At 46.7% G+C, this 23,100-nt stretch overlaps 1 long non-coding RNA gene across 2 annotated transcripts; it reads right to left on the bottom strand.

The window, feature by feature from the left end:
- Positions 1 to 2,223: 2,223 nt before the first annotated feature.
- On the bottom strand, positions 2,224 to 19,742 carry LOC144824548 (uncharacterized). Of its 2 annotated transcripts, XR_013609009.1 has the most exons (4): positions 19,676 to 19,705; positions 18,891 to 18,944; positions 8,919 to 9,165; positions 2,224 to 5,777 (listed from the first exon to the last, which is right to left on the bottom strand). It is a non-coding gene; the product is annotated as an uncharacterized LOC144824548 (long non-coding RNA). The 2 variants fall into 2 exon arrangements; XR_013609008.1 differs by lacking the exon at positions 18,891 to 18,944 and having other exon boundaries at positions 4,956 to 5,777; positions 19,676 to 19,742.
- Between the last annotated feature and the right edge of the window lie 3,358 nt (positions 19,743 to 23,100).

Here is a 23,100-nt window from a genome sequence, read left to right as displayed (position 1 = left end):
AGTCTCCTCGAACCGAGTAAAGAAGTCGGAGACACTTTCATCCGTCTTTTGCTTACACGCCGCTAACATATCCCAGTTAACGCGCACCGCAGGCATCAAAGTTTTCATCAAATCTATTATTTTTCCAGGTAATTCCGTAGTCAAAACATCCGGTTTGGCACCACCTACTTGTCCTGCATCCGCAGCTGTAATGGCAGCCCAATCACCACCTAAAGCTGCCGCATGATCCTGTCTACGAATCTTGGTCCATATTGCTTGTGGGACTATATTCCCCATAAGTAAGTCAATATCTGCCAAATTCATAATACAAGCGTCAACAGTCTGAGACAGCTCTTTATAATATCCCGCAGGATTCTTACGAGGGTCCGGTAAAGACTGTTTGAGTGCCAATACTTCTGACCTTTTCCAAGGGTCATGTACCCATATACGCTGAAAATGAGCAGGAACACCTGGAACATTACCTGCCTGTGGAACCGCATCTCTCCATATTGGAGGGACTACTCGCATTGGATATTGTGTCGTCTTACGACGAACCGCGGGATCGGGCTCAAGAGAACTTTGAGAGAAAAGAGTAGATCGAAAAGCAACAAGCTTCTGAACAGCATGCTCTACAGCAGGACCCACAATAAGTCCCTTATCAAATTGATCCTGTATTTCAAATAAATCCTGAGGAGGTGAGTCTAGATCTACGTCTCCCCATTCTTTAATAGAGTATTACACATAACGTCAAATACGTATCTCTGTGTGGGCGCGTTCCATTGCAGAAAAGTATCTAAAATATCATGCATACTATACTGTACACGACCGATAATCCAATTATAAGCAAGGGAATCTAATTTTAGTCCGTTCTTCCAAATCTGGAAACTGACTACGCGATTGCCTCCTAGGCGAGGCAGGAGAGAAGAAAAGAGGTCCAAGAAAAGGCGACAAAAGACCTGAAACAGTGTCGACTAAACGCCGTCGAGCTGCAGGGGAATCTGACACTAAAACGGGGGACAATGTATTCTGTAAAACAGAAGAAAAATCTGTAGCAAAGGAAACGGCAGATGGAGAAGGCTGAGGCACAGGAGATTGGGGTACCGATGTCGCTGGCAAAGGGGGTGGAGGTGGAATCACAGGGACAGGCAACTGTGCAGGAATTACAGCAGCTGGATTAACAACAGGCTGCAATGGTGGTGCATTAGCACCTAACACATAAGGCGGAGGTAAAGTCAACAAATGGGACATAAAAGAATCATCATCAGGAGTTTTACTCTTTAATACAGTAGGTAATACAGGATAGCATCTATCTATTGCCATGCGATGTTGTCTTTCTGACACCTCAATCACCTGATCAGCTTCGTCATTTTTAAATTGTTGTGCAGCTTGTAGAATCGACATACTCTGCTCTTTCTTATCTTTCTTCATTTGCTTAATTTCTTTCTGTTTGGCTTCCTTGCGCCATAGGCGAAAGGAGTCAAACATTGCCGGCCGGGCTTTTCTCTTGAATAAAATTGTTTCCAAATTATCTAATATATCTGGCTCAAAAGACCCATTTTGTGGCCACTGCAAAACACCGTCTTTTTTAGTGTATCGGATCCTTTGCTTTGAGTAAAGTTCGTAAGTAGGAGTTCCAACTGGAGGAACCGGACAAGAATCCTCTAGTCGGGAATCCGTAGAACAACAAAAACAACAATATTTCTTAAACTTACTAAATCCAGGCCTTTCGTAACAAACTGGACTTCCTTACAAACGTCAAGGGATTTTCAGACAATAGAGTCACAGCACAAACGTACTTACCCCTTGGCTTCGGTTAGCGCGCTAATCGAATAACAAAATACAAAAACAAAGAGAGTGGGCGCTACCCACAAATACTTAACTAAATGCTTTTCTCACACCAACAGATGTCCGTCTATCGTCTCGCGATACCAGTCATCACCAAAGGGCCAAGGCAGGGCGACAGTCAGGGCAGCAGTCGTCAGCAGCCGTCGGGAAGGAGTAGCCACGCTTCAAAAGACCTTCGGTCCACTTCGACATGCAGGGGTCGCTCACGTGGTTCGCGAAATCCTCCGGAATTTTCTTGCGAAGCTCCTCACGACTCTCGGGCAAAAACTACTACCGCTGAAGTCGCCCACACGTTGGGCCGCCAATTGGAGAACCCGGCCTTATGGGCCAGGCGGCGCAGGGCATGCCTAAGATCTCCAAGTTAACCTGCCTCGACCGACAGAGACACGGGACACTCTGTTTGGCGTAGAAAAGTAGTTCTATTAGCTGCAGCTAAGCACAGTTATCTAGGAAGTACCACACAGGTAGGTTCTCAAGAGACTGCCACTTCAATCTGTGGCGCACAGTCTATTATACAACACAAGTTTACAATGACAACTCCCAATATACACAAAACTGACAAATAGGAATAGTTCGAAAACAAGCTATCAGATGTCTAAAACACACCCTCCTTTCAGACCCCGTGTGCTCTCCTCCCATCAGGTTAATCAACACTAGTGCCCGTAATTCAATTTGCAGGTGGCAAAACATGTGTAGAATGCTTCAAAAGAAGAGCTATGTAACAAGAGAACACACAAAGAGAATAGTGAAGGCCAGTAAAATAAGATAAGGTAGAGAACAATGGTGGGACCCAAACAGTGGAGTAAGTCATGGATTAATCAGTCTAGACATGGCTTTGCGAACTCGGCCGGACCCTGACATCAGTATCGCACACAAGGACAAAGGTTGTTCTTCAACGAGAAAAACATTGAGCAGCTGAAAGTGGCAGAAAGACCATTTTTCCGCGTTAGCCGTGCTGCCTGAGTGAGGCAACAATAAATGGCGACTAAGCGCAAAATGGCGGCTGTAGCGAAGCGGGGCCGAAAACTACGTAACCTCAATGCACCAGTCCATGTCTCGTTCCCACTCTTCTAGGGTTGGTGACTCGATCGCTTCCCACCCTCGAGCGATGTTTCATTTAGCAATTATAAAACCCATGATAGTCCAGAGTTGCTCCATGCGAGTCATGTCGGTGGCCTCCTATATATTAAGTATGCACAGTTTTAGTGACAGCGGCAGGGCGCCGCCGGTGACCTCTCTCTCCCTTGCTAATACGATATATATTCCAGTGACATTACCAGTTTTGATGAACATACCCACTGTTAACAGTATCATTGCAGGTAGTTTAACCACAGCCAACACTGCCACTGTCAAGGATCAGCCTCTGGCTCTACAAGATGCCATCTATGAACTAACAAATGCTTGAAAACCACTGCCACATCTGATACTGTTTGATGTGTCTTAAGTGTCCAGCTTACAAAATTGATTGACTTCTCTTTAGGCTACATTTTGTGTGGTTTGAATTTCTGTAGGTTACTACAGTTTGACATGTCTAGACTATAGCTTGCTACTGTTTGCCATATTGCAAACATATTGCTACTGTCATCATCAGTGATGTAATTTGAAATGTCATTGTGCGTGATGTTATATGTGAGGTCATAAGCAGTGCATTGCTGGTGGCATAAGTTATAGTTAGCTCAGCTAACTGTAACTGCTGAATTTCTCTGGTTTTGTATGAGTCAAATGTCAGCCTAACTATAATGTACCTGTAACCTTTGTTTTTTTAGTGAATTTCTAAGATTTGTTTAATTCTATTTCCTAACTATAATGTCCCATAACTTTTGGCTTTTTTCATTGGCTATAAATATAGCTATAGATATATATATGTGTGCATATACCTACTATATATAACATATGTATTCACATATGTATTACTGCTTTACAGTAAAATGCTAATAGTCACAAGTCCTCCTTAAAGTGACTTTACCTCACTGCACACATTTTTCCCAGAATATCGTAGAAGCAACGAAAGCCAATGCAGGTTCTGCTTTGCGGTCATACACTTGCCCTCGTCTAAATAATTAACAGATTTATAGACTACTTGACTAATCACTGAATCCAACAGCTTAATGGAACTAAGTCACAGCAGAAAGAAGAGGCCAGCCAGAGCAGAGTTCAGCCGATGAGAAGGGTGTCTAAGGCATTACTCTAGACCCAGTGATTGGAAGGTAAGCATAGAGCAAGTAGTAGCAGGGAGTAGGTGCAGTGTGAACTAAGAATAAAACTTAATCATGGGCAGATAGAACCTCATGATTTACATGGAAAATAGAGTTGTGCGTGGTCTGCACAATGCACAAGTGTCAGGACTGGCTGCACAGCTTGTTAGTAATGGGGGTCTGAAATACTTGGCTGATGCCCAGTCAACCTAGCTCTTGATATCATTGGCTGATTTGGAGGTGGGGCAGACTCTCTGCTTTCCAATGTCAGAGCTACAGTCGGCTCTATTGTCAGGAATGCCTTGTCGTGTGCTATGACATCGGAAGCTCCTTCCTGGGCTAGAAAAACAATTAATATCCCCTACAAGTAGGTAGAAAGATCCCAGTGTTTTAGAAAGTTATTCGTGCTATATAGGTTTGTTTTTGGAAAACATATTGCTGAATATGGTGGTATAGTTGGTTTGCCAGAATTGCCAGTTTTAGTGTCAGTGCTTCTTTCTTGTTGGCAGAATCATATTGGGTGAACATCCCCTGCCAAGCTCTAAATTCGGGTTAGGCTCGTGGAAGACCCCACCACATGATGGTCAGCCCACCCAACTTAATTTACTTAATTAACAACCTTAATTAGAATTCATTGTGTCATAGAAAGACAGTGTAGACATTTATGAGTGCCAGAAATAATTTAAAATGTCCAAAGGCCACAGATGAATCTAACAGCAAGGTTTTGTGTACACTATGCTTTCCAAGGGAAGAATGCAGGGGGGCTAATATTTATCCATAATCCCTTTTGAGAGTATACATGCATTGACTTCTAGCACCTTTAGGTCAGGTGGAAGCAGTGGGAAGATGTTTGTCAGGAGACACAGTTCAGGTAAACAGGAGGAAACAATTTATTGCTTGGGCTATTCGTGGCGCAATCCATATCCTGAGGACATACTGACTTGTTTACTTTATTGACACTGCAGGGGCGGCCAAAACTGTCAAGGACTGCATGCTGAGAAGGGTTTTCGATTACCCTTGCTCTTCTAAATTAGGACTGGGTTACTCCTTCACTAGCCACTGTGGCACCTTGCATAGAATATTATACATGAAATGTGACAAGAAAAATACTCCTAGCAGATCTTTGTGACTGTTGATAGAAGATAGCTGTGGTGATAATAGCAAGGAAAAAGCACTTCCTGGCATCAGGAAGCCGAAAACAGCTGAACAGATCCAAAGCGGAGTGAAAGAACATCCATGAAAAAAGATACAAATGAATGAGGAAACAGTGTGTAAAATGAATAGCAAAGGGCAATGAAGGAAAACGCCATAAAATCAGGGAAGAGATGCGATGTATTTTGTCGTCCCAAATACTACATCATATTCTTGAAACAGCAACCGATAACAAGAAGAAACTCTGCACTCATGTTGGTTGGGAACAGATAGAACTCTGCAATATTGCTGATTGGGATACTCTGGTAAACTTCCAATGGACTGACCACCATTTTGGAAAGGCCAATTTAAAGCTCATTTAGAATTCATAGAGTTCCTTCAACTTCAAAGAGGGAGCCCGGGTTTGACATCTAGCATGCTATGCAACATTTTGGAACTCTGTTAGCTGCTTGCACCTCATGGGAAACCCCTCCAGACCATTGGAAGCATGGAAGCAATGGAGCAAACCAGGTGGTGAATGAACTCCAAACCTGACAAAGCATGGTATCCAGCAAGTCACTGATGTGAAGGCCCTGCAGTCTTTGGTGAGGCCCTTGGAGCTGTACTCTGTAAGAATGTAATAAAAACAGGCGATAGTTAAAGATCTATTCATTTATGATGTCCAAAAAATCAAACTTGGGGTTCAGATTAAGGTAATTCTGAACTATGAGTGGATAGAGAACAATCATTTGGAATAGCCGTGAATGGCATTGCTCTACTATGGAGAAAACTAAATAGTTTGAAAAAAATCTGAAACGGTGTGATCTAGTTCACTAGCTGCTGGAAATGTACACTGGTCAGTTTGGCTGTATGGGAAGTGGCCTGAGGAATAACAAAAGAAATGGTAAAGTGCTCAAACCTATGTATTTCACAAGCTTGTTAAACCACTTGGGCCTTACATTCTTTACCAGGGTTAGTTACAGCTGGCACAGAGAGATGGGGGTGAAGTTTAGAGCACCACAAGAATTCAAGTGGGGATTAATTAAAAATGACTCTTTTTTTGGCTGAGGGATTGCTCTTAAAGGAAAAGAGATGTTAAGGGTATTTACCGTGAAAAGAATAGCAGTGCGGTTTAAAGTTTGAGAAACAAAACTTGGGTGGGGACAGCCCAAAGAACTAGAGTCCAAAAGAGACTTCAGACCATGTTAACAGTAGATGAGTGATGGTGGGAAGTACAATCAAGATGTTGAGGTGTTGGGGAGCAGAAAGTACTGAGCTATGACTACGTAAAGATGACACCCATGCTTCTATAGAGTGTAGTGATTTATCCAGTCAGAGAACAAGAAGGTTGTCCCAAAAAGGTTGTAAATGTTCATATTCAGAAGTTTATGGCTTCAAGATTACCAGCTTATTTAGAATTGAGAAGAGCTCTCTGCTAGAATTAGAAGCAGTTCTGATCTGAGAGACAAAGAAGGCAACTAGGTTATATGGCTGGGCGGTCAACAAGGTGGCATCTTTTCTTGGGCCCTCTTACTGCTCATGACTAGATCTAATGACAGGAGCCAAGGGAACTACCATTCTAACCTGAAAGATACTTGAGAGGGTGTGCAAAGGTGAATATTCTTTTCGAGGTTTTGCAAGGCTTGTCAAATGATAGTTGAGCAGCACTGTAGCAGGGCAGAGCCTCCTCTGGCCCATCAAGATGTCCGAATGGGCCTTGAAGAGGGAGAATAGGGGTCCTCCAGGAACTTGGATGTTACAGACATGGAGAAGATAGTGGTTAAAGTGAGCTGGCTAACTTCAGCGCAATCACCTATATGAGTGGCTTTGGGAAAGCCTGGCTACGTTGGGACCAATGACACCACAGAGTGATGCTATAGGGTCCACAAGAATAGGCTTAAAAGTAGGCACCTTTTATGAACAGGAGTGACAATGTAATAAAGCTAGTAGTAAAGGAAAACAGGAAACATGATGTAAGATGTGACAGCAAGGTCTGGGGCTGATCCCCCATCCGAACAATGTTCCAATTACTAAACTATACAGCATTGAAAGGAGTACCTCTCAGCTGACAAGGAAGATTGAGAATTTTGGGAGACAATCAGTACAGAGAAAGTTGGAGTGGCAGGGGGGTGGGGCATCCAGAGTGTGTGAGGGAAGTTAGAAGAGAGAAGTCATCTTGCCTGAGGTGTCCGCAGTGCAAGAGTGAGCCATGAGGGTGGCCCATAGTGCTACTTCAGACCATTGCACTGGTCACTAGGCACCTGGGATAGCCGTCGTGCACCAGAGCAGAGGACTGTCAGCACAAGGAGTCATCACACGCTCTGAACACACGTAGAGTTGAGGAGAACCAAAAGAGGGAATACAGCTAGAACTATGTTCAATGAGGAACATCTTTGGGATCCTGACATATCCACCTGGGGATTGGCAGAGTGGAGCCTTGAGAAGCAACAAGCAGTGGTTCTTTAGTGATTCAGGTGGTAACAGAGATCCCAAATCCCTTCCTGTGACTCTCAGAGACAGTAGTCAACCTGTATGCCGTCACGCTGAATACTACATGGTTCCTTTTTGTTTAAAAAAAATAGCTTTATAATGCTGCGATGGGAACCTTGGAAGGACATGTGGACTGTGCATCACTACAAGACACCTCAAGCCATTCATTTTTATAATTCCACGATAGTAAAAATTGGATCCTACATAAAAGGCAAATTTGCCTCTGTCGTTGCTTCTGCTTACTGTGGACTGACACAAAGATACTGACCAGCCCTTGAGCACAGGTGGCACTACCAAGTATTAAAGATGCATGTCTTTTTCAGAAGTGCCTTCATTTTACACTTTTGTATCAGGGTCACCCAATATTCACGTTATTATGTTCTCTTTGGTAAATCACGGTTTGCACGTGACCTGCTGCTTGGCTGGCCCGTCGGACAGGCTCCACGAGCAGACTACAGACACTTGTTTGGTGTATAGACTAGAGAAGTTGCCCTTTGTCCTGCCTACTTGCTGTCACTAGAGTCCTCCTGCCATCCAACAGCTGCACTCCATCAGCACTTCCTTCAATACAAAGAGTGTGCTAAACTCATACTCATTGGCCTTCCAGACCCTTCTCCAGATGCCATGTTCAAGCCCTGGACACCATGGCATGACACAAAACTATATACTTCATCCCTTAATGGCCATCAGGAGTCCTGCCACACAAGACAGCTCCAGTGAGGACTCCCCACCGCCATCTATCGCCTGCATCTCCAAGGCCCGAAACAGCCACTGGGCCATCCTTTCCAGAAGTGATCACAACTGTCCTTTCCCATTATTAACACATTTTGTAATAGGAAATTCCTTAATTTCTAATGAGTTTCTAGGCTGCTGTCCTCTACTGCTTAATTTTGCTCAATAAAAGGCTATCACTTTTACCTTCTAGAAAAGTTTAACACGGTTACCATAAAGCCCATCTCATGCGTGACACTTGCAGCCACTCTTCGTGTTCTATAAAACAGTACATTATATTTTGGGCCTTTTTTAGTTTCACTTTTAATATTGTCAGTGTCATGTCCAAAATCCTAGCATGCAAAGTTCTCCCTGCTAAACCCTCAGGAGTGAAATGTCAAACATTGCATGGGCCTCGCTGGCGGAGCTCACTGACAGCGAAGGCCAGTACTAAGGTGGACCCCTTTCTTACCCGATACACAAAATAAGGATTTCTGTTAGACATACAGTCACCTCGTTCATCACCATCGATCCGTCGTCTTTTGTGCTCCTTTATCCCAAGCTTACCAGATTGTCATTGCCAGGATAGGATGGTTGTTTTCTTTCACTGTCTCCCAGTAGCCATTCTTTCTGGTCCCATCCCCTGGGTTGGAAACTTTCCCTGATTGGTGAACTTAGTGCTCCTCTCCCTCTTTTCATACTGGGTGAGTGGTACCATTATAATTGCATGCTCTCTGGTGGACAAACCCTCCGAGGGGGCTCCACCAATTCCTCAAAGGGGTCTTTCTTCTCCCCATGCACACCCAGGATTTTCCTGAAAAAGAAAGTAACACGTTGTTAGTTTATTTTTGTTCGGCCCGAGGGCCAGCCCCGGCCAGAGGGAGCATTCTACGCATGGCACCTAGTTTTGAGACACACCAAGAGCATGGAAGACGAGGTGGTCCAACAATGGGACGCTGCACTCCCCCATACCATAGAGGATATGGGAGTGCCCATTACTCCTCTGCAGGTTGCTGCTTTGTACCTTATCTCCAGTTTACAGCTTGCTTGCTACTGTTTGCCCTGTCACTAGACTCTTGCTACATGTGCACCTTGCTACATTTCTACTGCTTACAACAGTATGGCATGTATTTAGTCTGCAGCATGCTACTGTATTACTTCTCTGAAGTCTACAGCTTGCTACAGTTTTGCGTCTCTCTATGCTACAGCTTACTACAGTTTTACGCCTCAGTATGCTACACCTTGTTAGTTTCATGTCTTTCTATGCTACACCTTGCCATAATTTCGTTGGTCTGTAGTCTACAGCTTGCGTTGGTTTCTAGGGTGTGCTTGATTACTGTTATGTATGCTGTGGCCAACAAGATGCATAGAATTTCAACATATACAAGAAGTACATTTTCAGGACTCTAATGGACACAAGAGGTGACCTATCAGAATATTTAAAAGAGACTGTACGCAAAAGGAATTTTTACCTTAAGTTGACTTTAACACAATAGATTCATGAATCGCACAAATAATCATGCATTGCATGCTTGAAATCAACTCTAATGGTCAATGCCTTTACACTCCAGTGAAATATTAAGTATCTGGTAAAATCCCTCCTTTTTTTTGTTGCCATGTCGTTTACACCCAATTTGTTACTCACATGAAAAGATGGTAAAGGACTTTCATATTTCAGAGAATTCTTTGCTCTGAAGGTGCCTTCTCTGAAGCTGTATCCTTCCAAGAGTGTTTACTCTACATCATAGGACTCGCAAACATTTTCCCTGGGGCTGAAAAGTTTGGTCCATGATGTGACCAAGGGCTGCATTATTTGATACCAGCACGACTGCAGTCATTGATATGGGGGGATCAGGTGGGTGTAGGGGTAGCAAAGCATAAACATCTAGTGGGTTAATTGCAAAGTGTGAAATCAGACAACCTGGGATTAACCCTGTTTTACCCACTTAACCAAATTGTGTGACCCTAGGCAATTTTTCCTCCTTCATTTATTTTTCTTCATTATCGCATATAAGAGGACCTAGATTGACATGACTTCAGGATGTTTGCTATACAAACCCTTCTCCTGTGTTTGATTTATTAAACTATAATGTTGTTCATATATAATAGAAATCCAGGCCACCCAAAGAATGCACATAAGTTCACAGTAAGTGCGCTTAGTTCACAATTGGCATTATTGTCAGGGTGGAGGGGAGAAGGAATGCTTCTAAATTCATGTTTGAAAACTATCACTTTTAAAAAAGTTCTTCTCAATCAACTACTAAGCTGATGCACTAAGGTGAAACGGTTCTGCATGTTAATGAAATACACAATGAAGGTGTTCCTAAAGTTAAGCAGTGCAGGACATCCTTGCTACTTTCTTTGCTTAACTTCAATAACTTTTAAATAAATGCTTGCATGTTTAGCATCTTTTTGATATTAGTATTGAGTCGAGCATGCAACAGACCAGTGCTGCTGTTGTCCAGGGGGCCGCGTGCAGCTCTCGGGCCGTAGTTTGTGTATCACTGCTCTACATGGTTGTATTTCCAGTGAGGGCTCATTTTCACATGAGTGAGAAAAACTATAATAACAAACTGAATTCAGCTTGGGGTCAGAGAATAATGTACGAACAAGAATGTGGTGCTTGGATAGTTCATATTTTGATCATTGCGTGTGGGACTCATGAGGCTGTAGCGGTCGAAGAGCTCTGCTTGACGACACTGATGCCTAGGATGAAGATGAGGCCATGCTAACAAGAGCTCAGTGAGTGAGCCCTGAAGTGTCAGGATGTGTTCAGCTCAGGATGAGTGACCAATGGACTCAGAAACCTATAGAACTTGTATAGTTCATACTAAGCTCGTTGCTTGTGGGACCCATGAGACAGTACCAGTGGGAGAGCAGGGGAGTAACTAGCAAGGGAGCATGTACGCTGGCACTGGGGTCCTGGGCCATGAGGGGCCTACTTCACCAGCCGCGGCCCGTGGAGGGAGTTCCGTTGGGCAGACAGGTGGGGCAGGGGAGGGGCAGGGTGCGGGGTGGTAAACACCGGAATATGGATGATTGCAGGTGAGTTAACAATTTAATTAATAAAACGAATTTCGTAGCGCGCCCTGCAGGGCGTGCCCAGAGACCCTTACGGGTGATTGTGCGCTTTACAAATGTGGATTATTATTACTCATAGGGCAGCAGTGCCAGGGTGTTTTGAGCTAGAGGGGAGGGGGTCAGTACATTTGTGACTCCAATGCTATACTACTGGCGAGAGGTCTGTTTGGCATCAGTGAGTATGTGTCCTTGGTGCGGCAGGACTCAGTGAAAACTTTGATGGCTGCCAATGAATGTGTGGCCCTGAGTCTGCAGTACTAGGAATTATACATGGGAAAAGTTCTGCTTACAGTCCATGAGTGTGGGTCCCTTAGGATATGATTCTTAGGTAAGCTCTGCTTGCTGCCAGTGAGTGTGGGTCCCTGAGGCTGTAGTACTAGGAGTAGTACTTGGCTAACTCTGCTTGCTGTCAGTGAGTGTGTGCAATACACACGCTCAGTCGAGTGTAGTGTGGCGCTCGTAAGAGGGTACAGCGAGAGACAGCCCAGCTGGGTGTGGGCGGGTGTGTTTCCAGGTTGAGTACCGCCTGCAGTCATTAAATGCGCGGGCCTGGATGTTGTGTTAAAAACTCTTGCATTTCTCTCGGCTTTCGCTCGCAGCAGTCCACGCAGCCCCCGAACCCGCCTTTCCTAGCAGTGTTTCCCCCCAGTGCTGCGACGTTCCCTCAGACGCCGCGGTTTCAGGACGGTGCAGTCTGACTGCAGACCGGTTTGTTCATCCTCGGGCATGATTAAACCTCACCTTCCACACAATAAATAACCCGAAGCGATTAGCACACCCCGTGTCTAATAAATAATGATATTTAACATTTTGTAATAACAACAATTAGCCAGTAAATAATGTCCTTTAAACTGCAAAAGCCCAAATAAATTAATCCTCCTAATTAGCTGTCAAGCGCCGTGAAGAATTTCCACCTTCGCGCCCTCCCCTTCCCCCCACAACTGCCCTAGAAATGGTGGGCTCCAGTTGGCGCGCGGAGCCCGGCGCGCGCTCAGCAACTCATTAAACGAGACCTTTCGGAAGCGTCGGCGAGGCACATTCATTTTTAATCACTGCCAGGTTGAATGTGCCCTAATCGGATGCCGTGTGGTTAATGCATATTTATGCGATGCACCGCGCGTGGACGGGGCCAGGGCAGCGCATCCGTGCAAAGAGATTTAAAACGGTGCGCGCGGGGGACACCAGGCCACGGAGCGGCGGGTCACGCCAGTGCCAGCAGGTAGGTGGCTGTGCCTGCAGGTGGTGCCTGCGGGCGGCATGGGCATCGCAGTGCGAGTCGGTGTCTTGCTGCAAGCGGGCTGCATATCATAGACGTCAACTCACCAAAAGGCCTGGGGCAGGGAAATCGGCATCATGTCCCCTCCTGGTCCCTTATGAGTTATGACATCACAGCTTGCTATCTCGCCCAACCCACAGCCATTCCATGGACTCTGTTTCTGTTCGTGAGGGAGCTAAGTGAGCAGCAAGGGATGAAACTGTAGCAAATATACATGTGTTTACTTTCTATTACCATGACTGAATGCATGACCCCCTGAGATCAGGAGCAACAAGCACTGGCGGCTACAACTATAAAAATATGGTAAGGCGCGACAGTGCCAAACTCACCATATTTTACTGTTCCCCCAGGTGTGGCACTGCTCTCCCCATATGAGCGTCCTCGAGCAGGAAAGGAAAGGACTTCCTTCCTGCTCAGTGGAACTCCAACAGCCAATTCTAGAGCTGCTCTCAGCATGAAAGCAGCTCCAGGATTGGTGGGAGCAGGCTAATCCAGGGTTCATTTCGAGGCTGGGGACCTGTGCCAGCAATTCCTCGGGCTGTTTTACACTCATGGGATTGTGGGTGCACAGTGTGCATGTGGGGCTGGCCGTAGCAAACCAGCCAGCCAACCCATCATGTGCACTGCAGGGGCAGCATCATAGGATTCTGCACTGTCACCTGCAGTCACACCGTTATAAGTGGCTTAGTGGCTCAGTGGCTTAAGAAAATCAGGTGGATGTTCCCCCAGAACACACTAAAAACCGTAGTCCAAGCTCTAATTACATCCAGGCTGGACTACGGCAACATCCTATACCTGGGAGCATGCAAGGATGTTACTAAGAAATTACAAACAGTGCAAAATGAAGCTGTGAGACTGATATGCATGTTACCAAAAAGATCCTCTACGTCGTCTGGTCTCCGGTGTCTCCATTGGCTCCGGATTGAACAACGAGCAAAATTTAAAGCTCTATGTTTCATGCATAGAATCAAGGCTGGCAAGGCCCCTGCCTATCTGAGCTCCTTGGTTAAGCAATACGTCCACCCCAGAATCCTACGTTCCTCGACTCAACATAAGTTCCAGGTACCTAGGATTAAGCGAGTTAGACAAGGAGGTCGCTCTTTTTCCTATCTGGCCCCCTCATTATGGAACTCCCTCCCAATTCAACTCCGCACAAATGAATGTTATCTGCAATTCCGTAAGAACCTGAAGACATGGTTGTTTAACCAATAATTAGATTTCATCTGCTCAATATTTTCTCTCCCCTTGTTACTTTGTTTCAGTTTCCTTCCTAGCGCCGGGAAACCTTAGGGTAGCTGTTGCGCTCTATAAAAATAAATATAATAATAATAATAATAAGTAAAATTCATTGACGTGCCATTGTACTTATATTGTGTTTGTCTGCTGCGCTCGCAGCAGGTGGGCAACGCTCCTCCGCTCTTAAGGATGAACCTCCCCCTGAAACAAGTGCAGTGCTCAGTTAATGCCCTGGACGAAACCAAAATTGGCAACCCTCCTACTTGTGCCTTTAATTTTATGTCAAACATTTGGGAGGAGTAGGTGAAGAGGAGGAAGGCACAATGAAGGAGCTCCATGAAAAGAAAAATAGACAAATTGGAGACGGGTGCCAGCACCCTTCAGAATAGGTGATTTGGACCCAGATCTGGCGTGAGACCGCGGCAGGTAGCTCCAGTGTACCTTTGGATGCTGATGTTGTAGCCGTAAGCTCAGTTTCATGGATTCTGGGGGCCCAGCAAGAAATATTTTGTCGGACCACTGTCCGGAATTACTTTAAATTTTATTACCCATTTTCAGCTAAATGCTAAACAATATTGAATTGTATGTAAAAGAGTGAGATTGAGAAATAGAAGTTTGAAAGAGAGAAAGAAAGTTCACTTTTCCAGGGGCCCCTTGGAAGCTGAGGGCCCTGGGTAATTGTAACTTTACCCATGTGTTAAAACGCCTCTGCACAAGACCACCTCACACATGCTAAAGACCTGCCCTGGTGCCAGGGGCACTAAAGGGCAAGCCGGGGATAGCAGCAACTGCTGCCCTGATTACCCTTCATGCTTGTTTCTGCAGCTGCGTGTTTGTGGTGAGCGGTAAAGTGATGGACACAAAATGGCAGAATAAAACAATTTGAGGAAGAGGTGAAATGCTGCGGTGAGGTGTGGAGTGGGAGAAGAGAAGTTGTGTTGAAGACATAAGAAAGAAACAGGGTGGTGTGATGATGAAGGAAGGTGTGAGGTGTCAAGGTTTGTTACATACGGGAGCGTAGGGGATTCAAGTAAACAGGTCGTCCCCCTCTCTCTGTATATGTCACAATGCTAGACCTGTTACTTATGGTGATGTGATTATCCTTGGCTAGGCCCTCCTATATCTCCATTAGGATGGGGACATTGCCATCTCTACAGGCTAATGTTTCTAGACCAGGTCCACGCCCCCCCAACCTCCCGACCCACCGGCATAAAGCATGTGTCTTGCCAGGAAGCGCAGCGGACGAGCGCAGCGGGCGCGACTTTTGCGCGCCGAAGGCGCGCCTAAGGCAAGCCCGTCTGCGCCCGTCCGCGGCCGGACGGGGCCAGGGGCACGACTCCATGCCAAAACTACGTCTTACTCTACCAAGGACCTTATTGCCCTCCAAGGCCATTGGCCACTCCCGGATTCCATCCGCTGCCTGATATCCTCACTAGGCCTTGCTCCTTCTTCCCCCATTGCACCCTATTCCTTGCAGCACGTCCCCCCGTCACCATGCCCCCCCCCCCTCCTCGATCCCCTCCCTCGCTCTCCGGCATTGAATGTCTTCCTACTCAACACCAGGTCAGCGGTCAAGCACCACCACGAGCTGTTTGTCCTACTCGACTCAGAGAAACCTGACATACTGCTCCTGACCGAAACCTGGTACTGTGATTCTTCTCTCCCTGTTCTCCTGGCCACCCTACCCCCCTCCTATATGGCCCTGCGGGCCGACCGGCCGACAGGTAAGGCTGGTGGTGGGGTCGCCCTAATCGCTCGGTTGGAGTTGAACTTCCAACCACTCCCTTTTTCCCCTATTCCCCCTGCTGACTTCCTGGTAGTCCGTTCTCTTTCATTCTCCCCCCCCATCACTTGCCTCCTTATGTACCGCCCTCCTCAGCAAGCCCTTATTCTTGCCGGCATTTCAAGACCTGTTGGCTAACCTGGTGGTCAACTACGCCTCGGTCTTGGTGCTAGGAGACTTCAATTACTGGCCCTCAGACCCACATGAGTGCTTAGCCTCTAAAGAATTTACAGATTACCTTTCATCCCTCAACTTCGTGTCACACATATCCATCCCCACTCATTCCCATGGGCACATACTGGACCAGGTTTGGTCCCTTAACCTTCCTGTGGCTTCAGCTGCAGTCTCGCCGTGCCCATGGTCCGACCATACCCTTATTTCCTTTTCCATTCCCCGCAACCTGACGTCCAAAACTCCGCACACCAAAAACACCTGGGCGCGGAATTGGAATAAACTGGATTATCCCTCCTTGACCTCCTCACTCCGTAACTCCACTCCCATTCTCGCTGGCTTATCATCTGCCTCTCAAGCCAATGCCATTAACTCCTGGCTGGCTGGAGGCTGCGACTCAGTAGCGCCCTTACGCCGCATTTCCATCCGCCGACCTAAGGACTCCAATAGATGGTTCAATGACCACCTAAAAGTTCTCAAACTGAGCGCCCGACGGGCGGAGAGGCAATGGAGGAAAAATTACAGTCCCTTATCAAAAACCCACTTCTTATCAGCACTGGCCAAATACAAAACAGCAATCCTGGCTGCAAAAACCTCCTACTTTTCTTCAAAAATAACTTCTGCAGAAAACAAACCCAGGGAAATCTTCGGCATAGTGAATGACCTGGCATTCTCGGACCGAACCTTGCCCCAAATTCCTCCTTCCCAGCCTCTCTGCGACCAACTTAATACCTACTTCTTAGAGAAAATTGTTACTATCAAGACCAACATCCCACCACCCTCGTCTGCCTTCGTCGATCCCTCCCCCCCTTCCGTTCGATGCCCTTTTACCTCCATTCCCCCCCTCACTCAGGACTCTTTTCTGGAGATACTTCCCAAAGTGAAGTCGGGGTCTCCTGCGGACGTCTGCCCGGCACGAGTCCTGCAGCAAATTTACTCCGGCTGCCCTGACCCCCCCATCGCCTTCCTCAACAGCTCTCTGGCACAGGGCGTAGTGCCCTCTGTGCTAAAGGCAGCTACAATAGTGCCCATCCTGAAAAAACTTGGCGCGGACCCTTCCATCCCGGCCAATTATCGCCCCATCTCCCTGTTACCCTTTCTGGGCAAGGTGATGGAACGCCACGTCACTGCTGCACTCAGCGCCCATGTTGAGGCAAATGGAGGACTGGCATCCCGCCAAGCCGGGTTCCGTCCCAGGCATTCGACCGAATCAGTCGTGGTCGCAGTCTTAGACAAACTCAGAAGGGGTATGGATGAGAACAAACACCAGGCACTGGTCCTCCTTGATCTTTCCGCCGCCTTTGACACGGTGGACCATACCATCTTACTTACCCGTGTCAAGGCGGCCGGTATCGGGGGATCAGCTCTGGTCTGGCTCTCCTCCTTTCTGAGGGAACGCACTCAGGCGGTTCGGCTAGGCAACTTCACGGCCACTCCTCTCCCTGTCACTTGCGGTGTCCCCCAGGGTTCCTCTCTCTCCCCTTTGCTTTTCAATCTCTATATCTTTCCTCTCATTTTCGCACTCCAGCAGCTGGAGGTCACCGTCTATAATTACGCGGACGACCTCCAGCTCATCTTTGATCTGTCCCCTTCTCCTCTCTCTGTCTCTAACTTCCAGTCAACTATGACATTCATCAGGGACTGGATGAACCACAACCACCTTAAGTTGAACCCGGATAAAACCGAGCTGGTTCTCACTGGTGGTTCATCCAGCCCCTGGAACTCTCTCTTTTGGCCCCCCTCTCTCGGCCCCGCACCTACCCCTTCCACCTCGGTCAAAACACTCGGTGTCAAAATAAACAACCAGCTCACTCTCCATTCACAAATCAGTTCCGTGGTATCCTCTTGTTTCCTCACTCTCCGCACTATCCGCACTGTTTCCCGTTTCTTTTCCCCCCAGGCACTTAAGATCATCATGGCCGCACTAGTGATATCGCGACTGGACTACGCAAACGCTCTTTACCATGGTATCCCCGCGTACAGTTTGCGTAGACTCCAGATTATCCAGAACCAGGCAGCCCGGCTGGTGTATGGCCTTCCTCGTTATCACCATTCCACCCCCCTTCTCAGGGAGCTTCACTGGCTCCCTGTAAAAGAACGCTCTCTTTTTAAGATCGGATGCATGGCCTTCCAGGCCCGCCAGGGCACTGCCCCCGCTTTTATCTCTTCATTAATCAATCCGTATGTACCTGCAAGAGAACTTCGGTCCTCCTCCAAGTCCCTTCTTCAGACCCCTCGCTTCACACGCAAAAAGTGGGGCGGGGCCAGCTTCTCCACCCTGGCTCCAACTTTCTGGAACTCACTCCCTGACCATCTCCGCTCTGCCACTCAGTACCTCCCCTTTCGTAGAGATCTGAAAACGTTCCTCTTCAGTCATGCCTTCCCCTCTTAAACTCTCTTAATATCTTCTCTTATCCTTTCTCCTGGTCTCTCTCCCTCAGTTGCCAATCCCCCTAGCGCCAAGAAACCGCAAGGTGTACGCCGCGCTCTAGAAATATTTTAAATTAGAAATTAGGTGCACCACTTTCTGACTCTTTAAAACAGAGAACACTGCTTGCCCATCTAACTATACCAATCTCTACCTCACCTGCCACCCACATCTAGTGAGAAAAGCACAGGTAGGGGTGCTTTAGACACAGCAGTTAGATGAGGATCAAGATGAGAAAAACGTGAGGAAAAGAGTGGTGTCGACTCACGGGAGTATCACCATGGAGGCTCTGCAGGAAGGTACTCGCCTGCCGCCTAGGTTCTCATCATCAGCGTACACCACTCGAACAGAAATTGTGAAGTGTCAAAGAAAAAGAATAAGAGTAGGTGAGGGTGCTAGGGTACCAGTGCCTGCATATACACCCAGATATATGTGTATAGCAAGATAGAACTCCACTGCGCTAAAAGTGAGCTAATACTAGCTGGCCTTCTGTGATTTATTCTAGGCTGCTAGTCTGCTCGTGTTAAAATGCTGACATGTTTCATTGCCTATTAAAAAACTCACGGCAATTTCTTCAGGGCTTGTGTATCTTCACCCTACACCCATTCATTGGTATTTCTGTGAATAAAAAAAGACAACAATGTTCTCTGTATTGGTTAGATTAAAACGGCTGTTACACTCTACAGTAAATTGTGTGTTCATCCTTGGGCACATAAGGTTGCCCCTCTCCGTGTCTAGTGAATCATTTACCATTTCTCCTGTGTAGGAGGGCATACCTATACCTCCCTTTCAATGGTCTCTGTGTCACCAGTTCGAGTAATATTCCTCCCAACTGCTCACGTCAGTTTCTGCAACATATAAAATATACGATTAGTCATTCTTTCCTATTTGGATTGGTACTTTTATCTGCATGATGTCTGCAGGGCATTCTTGTTTTACTTCACCCCATATGTGATACCTATATCCACCTTGAGCCTTTCTATTTGGATCTTTTAATCTCTGTTCTAACAGGCATATGGAGTTGCCAATCCCTGTAAATGCCTCAAGTTACATATGTGTTTATAATCACTTAGTCCATGAGTGTTTGCCTTTCTACCCCTTGTGTGGACTAAAGCGTCATTAAATCTCGCTGTTCTTCATGGAGGTGTTGTCAAACAATTTTGACATATATTTAACAAACTTTTTTTCTTCATTTCACGAAAATGGTTCTACAGCCGTGCGGGGTGGTCTTTCTCACTGTTATTTTAAGTTGAAGCAACCCTTTCCCACTACTATTTCGTTTTACTTAGGGCACAGGCTGTCACTTTTCATCTCCCCTCTAATCCGTCTCATTACATCTACGGTCTTACCGGAGCGGGCTGTGTCCGGGCGTTGTCTCGGCAGCACCCGGCGCTTAAACTTGTGTGCTTATAAATGTTCGTGAGATTGTTGAACGCCGTGTCGCGTTCGTGACTCCACCCCTCTCAGACCTATCATGTGGCCGCCATCTTGTAGGGTGTTAGTAAACCGGTAAAGTGTGTTAAAGTCACTCTATAGTTTGTTATACTGTAGGAATTCTTCACGCATTATTGTATTGCCGAATATTCTTTCAATGTGTGTTCTTTCTAAATGTAGTAACAGCTTGGTCGGTCATGTGGCCAGTTATCATGACCAAACGGGAATCACAGTACTGCCTGTGTATATCCATTCTTTGTGGGTCTGGGCCAATGTTATCCCCGTATTTTAGCGCTTATTTACATCCTCATTCTATATCTTCTTGATCACATATAGTTATGCTTATTTTTATTGATTTAGCTTCTGTGGCTATTGAAACCGGTCACTGATATGATATTTTTCACGAAGTACTGCTTTCTCAGGTTTTTAAAAAAAAAAGAGTTTTTTTAAACAAATAAAAACAGCAAGGGTTTTTTTTGTGTGTACAACACGGTCTGTACTGCGCTCTGTAGTATGCTTAATTATGATCAGTCAATACAGTGTATGACATATCATATGTCCTGTACTGCACATTTCCCGACAATCACTGCCATGGAGATGGGTATACTCTGGGTACATGGTTGTATGACCGAATTAGGTGTCTACTTTGCCCCATTCAATGTAATCATTCAAACCCACTTGATCTGAACATTCCTGGTATATCCATCGTGCTTCCCTGGTGCTCAATTTCCGTTCAATATTGAACTGGTCTCCTTGTACTTTTTCAAGCACTACCCATCGCATTTGTCTTGGGTTGTGTTGCATTGTTGTGTAATGCTGGACTAGTTTAGTAGTTAATTTGCTCGCAAGGTGCTTAAATGCTCTTGGATTCGAATTTTTATCTTGCGTGATGTTAAACCTATGTAATGCAATTCACACGGACATGTTATTCTGTATATTACGTGTGTGGAATTACAATTGCTGAATTTGTTTAGGTACCATGTCTGGTTATTCCTCAGAGTTACGGTTTTGGTGGTATTAGTCAGATCACACACCGAACACCCCCCGCAAGGATGATGCCCATTGGGAAGGCTGGACTCTTTGGGTGTTGGTTTGGGACGTGTATGCGGCATTTTGCTTCATGTATGACAATGCCGCAACCCAGATTTGCGTTTAAACGGTCGACGAGTTTTCGCGACCGACTGGTGCATACACGTCCCAAACCAACACCCAAAGAGTCCAGGCTTCCCAATGGGCATCAGAGGACTGCCCAACTTGACACTTGGTTGCCTTGATGGTCAGCTTGGCCCCCTGCATCCTCACCAGCACCTGCTCCAGGTGTCCCATGTGGTCCTCCCAGGAGGAGCTGTAGACAGCAATGCCATCCAGGTACGCCACACAGAACTCTTACAGGCCTGACAATACATGATTGACTAGGCGCTGGAAACTAGCAGGAGCATTCTTCAATCCAAAAGGCATAACTTTAAATTGGTAGAGGCCCCCTGGGGTTGAAAATGCTGTTTTCTCCTTGGCACCAGGTGTTAATGCAATCTGCCAGTAACCACTGGTTAGGTCAAGAGTACTAAGGTACTTTGCGGCACTCAACCTATCCACCAGCTCATCAGCTCGGGGAATAGGATGGGCATCAGTTTTTGTCACAGTATTTAAACCGCGATAGTTCACATAAAAGCGCAGGTCAGCTGACCCCTGCTTAGGCACCAACACCAATGGACTGGCCCAGGGACTACGGGAGTGTTCAACAACCCCCAGGTGAAGCATCTTGGCCACCTCAGTCTTGATGCACTCTTGAACCCGGTCTGACATCCTATATGTCTTGCTCTTAACAGGCAGGGTGTCCCCTGTGTCATGCACACAGACAGGTGTCAGCCCAGGGGTAAGTGAAAAGAGATGGAAAAATCTCCCCAGCAGCTCTTTACACTCCACCTGCTGTTCAGGTGTCAGTTCAGAGGCAAGCTTATCTCCCTCAACTGAACAATCCTTCTCATCACCTTGCAATAAGTCAGGGAGGGGCTCACTCTCTTCTTCCACCTCTTCAGCCATTGCAAGTAAAGAAACAGTGTACTCCCTGCGAAGACACGGCTTCAGCCGATTGACATGGACTACCCTTTTGGGCTCCCGTGCAGCACCTGTGTCAACTAGATAGTTGACATCAGAAGTCTTCCTAACAACTTTGTAGGGGCCACGCCACTTGTCCTCCAGAGCCCGGGGACAAATCGGCTTCAGGACCCACACTTCCTGGTCCTCCTGGTACCCAGTCAGCATTGCCTTCTGGTCATACCTCTCCTTCATGAGCTGTTGGCTGGCTTGACGATTGTTCTTTGCTTTACTCATGAGCTGGGCCATCAGCCTACGGAGGCCCAAGACATAGTCCACCACATCATGAGTAGGGGACTTAGGGTTGCCTTCCAAGCCCTCCTTGACCAATGTCAAGGGACCTCGGACAGGATGCCCAAAAAGTAGTTCCCTATCCTTCTCTTTCTCCTGTCTCCCCCTTTCTTTCTCTTTCTCCTTCTCCTTCAAAGCCCACTCTTCCTGTCTGACCCTTCGCTGCTCCTCTTCTGCCTGGCGGGCCATCCTTAGCTTCTCCCTTTCAAACTCCCTTGCTTTCTCCTCTGCTAAATCCTTAGCTTCCTGGAGTTTCAGCTGAAGTTTAAGGATCTCTGCTAGCTTAGTCCCTCCTAAGGAAGCGAATCCTGGGACAGGGGAAAAGGTAGCCCTGGAGATAGGGGGAGGTGAAAGTCTAGGGGCAGGTCTAGGGGAATACCTAGGGGAAAGCATAGGGGAAAGCCTTGGGGAATGCCTTGGGGCTAGTACAGGAGAAGCCTGCACTGACTGACTTGGCAGGCTTGTGGTAACAGTGCTCTCCAACTCTTGCACAACAGTGACCTCTTGCTCAAAGCATTTTGTCATGTGGCTAATCAAGTGCTCCCTGTCCTTAGACCTTGGGACCTTCCACCTCCTTTCAGCACACATCTGCTTTAATTGCTCCGCAGTCAAGTACTGCAGTTCCAATTCCTCTGCAATGTTATCTGCCATTTTACATATAGCTTATGGATATCTGCTGGAATTATCAACTGGCCTTACTGTCCACTGAGTCTGAAGTCTAGTGATCCCTCACCGCTTGCCACCAATGTTAGACCCGGCTTCCTGGGCACCAGGGCACTCGGGGGTAACTGCGCTCCAATCGCATCAACTGGAGTGTTCCCTCACTGGTGTCCTGGGGCCTCAGTACTAAGGGACCCAAAACTGGACAACCAAGTACGCCTCTCCAGCACTTGACTCTCTCAGGGTAGCGAGACAGTGCAGTCCAAGGCTTACTCAAGGAGGTGAGGTGGGGTTA

Source organism: Lissotriton helveticus, chromosome 3_1 (genome assembly GCF_964261635.1).
Source record: "Lissotriton helveticus chromosome 3_1, aLisHel1.1, whole genome shotgun sequence".
NCBI classification, from domain to species: domain Eukaryota; kingdom Metazoa; phylum Chordata; class Amphibia; order Caudata; family Salamandridae; genus Lissotriton; species Lissotriton helveticus.
The sequence above is the reverse complement of the archived record's forward strand: the minus strand, read 5'-3'. Positions and strand labels throughout refer to the sequence as shown.